This window comes from Heptranchias perlo, unplaced genomic scaffold (genome assembly GCF_035084215.1).
Source record: "Heptranchias perlo isolate sHepPer1 unplaced genomic scaffold, sHepPer1.hap1 HAP1_SCAFFOLD_263, whole genome shotgun sequence".
NCBI lineage: Eukaryota > Metazoa > Chordata > Chondrichthyes > Hexanchiformes > Hexanchidae > Heptranchias > Heptranchias perlo.
Genome location: NW_027139275.1, coordinates 350496 through 354256, shown reverse-complemented (window position 1 = coordinate 354256; position 3761 = coordinate 350496). Strand labels below are relative to the sequence as shown.

Genomic DNA, 3761 nt, shown 5'->3' with positions numbered 1-3761 from the left:
CACACCCGGATTTATGAATCTTAATCCACTCCGAGCTGGATTGGCGAAACTCTCCCAAGGAGGAGACTCATCATCTGCTCAGACCGAAAGTCAATCTGCTGGACTTCCGGCTCTGTCAGACTGAATGTTCCTTCAGACAGGTTTCTCACTGGACACATGCATCCTGCTGCCGTGTGAGCATTGGTGCTGGAGGGGTAGAATTCTTGCTTGTAGTAATTCTATTCCTGTAAAACTAGCTCCTGAAGTGCAGGATGGAAAGTATCCTGGCTGAGCGGTCGAAGGCGCTGGTTTAAAGCTCCAGTTAAATCCCACGATTTGTGGATGGTTCAAAATCATAGTTTGTGTCTCCAAAACCGCAGCTTCCCTCCTGTAAACAAGTAATACTGAACATCTCATCTGCTTTGCAACAGCGTAATCCGGAGGAACCACATGGCAATTCAGATAAGTAGATGCATTTTGGAACACACCAAATGTACCTTCAACTCCGGTCGAAATGTTCACAAGGAAAAGGATTGTTTGATCTCGGTGAGACTCGAATTAACAACCTCGGTATTTCCCGACCCTGTTCTGTCAGATAAGGACCGCGCACTGACCGATTGCGCCGCTGGAGCCCGGTCACTCTGATCACCTGTCCCACTCTGCTGGAAAGAATATTCAGGTGAGAGGCCCGAACCTGTGGAAACGTGTCCAGTCACTGTGATGAAACTAATATCTGCACTTCCACTTTCAGCTTCTTTCACATCCTCTGCTCCATCGCACGACAATCGGGTTTTCTGCGAACAGGTCAAAATGAACATTGCCAGAAATTCTATCAGTGGTGAGATTTGAACCCAGCGCCCACGCAGTGATTGGATTTATTGTCTTAAAGCAGTGAGCTCCGTTCACACAACACCTTGCCAGTCTTTCACATTTTGTTTAATGCCCAAATAAATAAATTGAAGCTAATTGACCGCATTTACGCCGTGCTGGGGTTGTTCTCCTCAGAGCAGAGAAGGTTCAGAGGAGATTTGATAGAAGTGTTCAAAGTCATGAAGGGTTCAGATAAAGTTAATAAAGAGAAGCTGTTCCCATTGGCGGAAGTGTCGAGAACCAGAGGACACAGATTTGAGGTGATTGGCAAAAGAACCAAAGGCGACATGAGGAAAATCTTTTTTACGCAGCGAATGGTTATGATCTGGAATGTGCTGCCTGAAAGGGCGGTGGAAGCAGATTCAATCGTGGCTTTTAAAAAGGAATTTGATAAATACTTGAAGGGGAAAATGCAGGGCCACGGATTGATGGGTTGAATGGTCTCCTTCTGTGGTGTGTTCATTCTGTGATAAATATTATTTTACACACAGTGAACAGACCATCCCTGAAAGACTGCCCCGCGATAAAACAGAGTGACACTGAAACGTTGTGAAAATGCAATGACCCCGACGTGATTCGAACACGCATCCTTCTGATCTGGAGTCAGACGCGCTACCGTTGCGCCACGAGGTCCACAGCGCCCACCTGGAGCCGGATCCATAGGAGGGAGATCGGTACCGACCGCCACAGGGACTCGAAGAGGCGGAAGCAGCAGCAGCAACACCGCAGGAGCCCCGCTCTCCAATCCAGCCGTTCCCAGCGGAGAGCTGCCAGTCCCGGCCTGAGCCCTGTCTGGGAGCCGCCTGCCATTCAGTCTTTACAGAACGGGACCGATCCAGTTTCAGCTCACACACAAGCTCAGGAATCCCACTCCTGACAGATTCACTTATTTAAACCTTGTTTAGATTCAGTGAATTGGGATTTAATTGAATCCTCATCTGCCCACCGCTCTGTCAGTTCAGGACTTTATTTAAACCGACACTTGGAGCTCTGTTTCACAGGGTGCCGGCTGTTAAAGCATTTCTCAGTCCCACCACGAACACTTTTTGCTGCTAACTTCTGCTTAATACAAAGTTCCCAGGAACTCGGCAATTTCCCCTGGGTACTGAGTTCGAGTTAAGGAACAATAGAGGTGCGATTACACTGCTTGGTGTATTCTATAGGCCACCAGCTGGTGGGAAGGATATAGAGGAGCAAATTTGCAGGGAAATTACAGAGAGGTGCAAAAGCCATAAAATAGTAATAACCGGGAATTTCAACTATCCTAATATAGACTGGGATAACAATAATATAAGGCGCAAAGAAGGGGAGGAATTTTTGAAATGTGTTCAGGATAACTTTCTCGACCAGTACGTTTCTGGCCCACTGAGGAAGGAGGCATTGCTGGACTTGGTGCAAGGGAATGAGGCGGGCCAAGTGGAGCAAGTGTCAGTGGGGGAGCATTTAGGGAGCAGCGATCAGTATCATTAGGATTAGAACAGCTATGGAAATGGACTCTGTCCACCCTAAAGTAAAAGTACTCAATTGGAGGAGGGTCAATTTCAGTGGGATGAGAACAGATCTGGCCCCGGTAAATTGGAATTAAAGATTGTCACGCAAAATTATAATTGAGCAGTGGGTGGCTTTTAAAAAGATGATTCGGGTATAGAGAAGGTACATTCCAACGAGGTAGAAAGGTCGGGCAACTAAAGCCAGAGCTCCCTGGATAATAAGAGAGATAGAGAGTAAGATGAAGCGGGGAAAAGTGGCCTATGACAGGTGTCAGGTTGATAACACAAGTACCAACCAGAGAGGATATAGAAAGTTCAGAGGGGAAGTGAAAAAGGAAATAAGAGGGGCAAAGAGAGAGTATAAGAATCGCGGAAAACATAAAAGGGAATCAAAAAGCCTTCTACAGACATGTTAACAGTAAACGGGTAGTAAGAGGAGGGGCGGGGACGATTAGGGACCATAAAGGAGATCTACGTATGGGTATGATCTTGTGGCCATTACAGAAACATGGCTGCAGGGTGACAACGACTGGGAATTAAATATGCCAGGGTATTTAACAATCAGGAAGGACAGGCAGGAAGGAAGGGGAGGTGGGGTGGCTATGTTAATAAAGGAAGGAATCACTGTAATACAGAGAAATGGGGAGGAGCTAAATACGATTAAAATTACTCAGGAGATGGTACTCAGTAAAATAATGGGACTCAAGGCGGATAAATCCCCTGGACCTGATGGCTTCCATCCTAGGGTCTTGAGGGAAGTGGCAGTAGGGATTGTGGATGCTTTGGTGATAGTTTTCCAAAATTCCCTGGACTCAGGAGAGGTCCCGGCAGATTGGAAAACTGCTAATGTAACACTGTTATTTAAAAAGGGTAGTAGGCAGAAGGCTGGAAATTATAGGCCAGTTAGCTTAACATCTGTGGTGGGTAAAATTTTGGAGTCTATTATTAAGGAGACAGTAACGGAACATTTAGATAAGCATAATTTAATAGGACAAAGTCAGCATGGCTTTATGAAGGGGAAGTCATGTCTGACAAATTTGCTTGAGTTCTTTGAGGATATAACGTACAGGGTGGATAAAGGGGAACCAGTGGACATAGTGTATTTAGACTTCCAGAAGGCATTCGACAAGGTGCCACATAAAAGATTATTACTTAAGATAAAAAATAACGGGATTGGGGGTAATATTCTGGCATGGGTGGAGGATTGGTTATCGAACAGGAAGCAGAGAGTTGGGATAAATGGTTCATTTTCGGACTGGCAACCAGTAACCAGTGGTGTTCCACAGGGGTCGGTGCTGGGTCCCCAACTCTTTACAATCTATATTAACGATTTGGAGGAGGGGACCGAGTGCAACATATCAAAATTTGCAGATGATACAAAGATGGGAGGGAAAGTAGAGAGTGAGGAGGACATAAAAAACC

At 45.9% G+C, this 3761-nt stretch overlaps 1 non-coding gene across 1 annotated transcript; it reads right to left on the bottom strand.

Moving 5' to 3' along the window:
* Positions 1–1410: 1410 nt before the first annotated feature.
* On the bottom strand, positions 1411–1482 carry trnaw-cca (transfer RNA tryptophan (anticodon CCA)). The gene has a single exon. It is a non-coding gene; the product is annotated as a tRNA-Trp (tRNA).
* Between the last annotated feature and the right edge of the window lie 2279 nt (positions 1483–3761).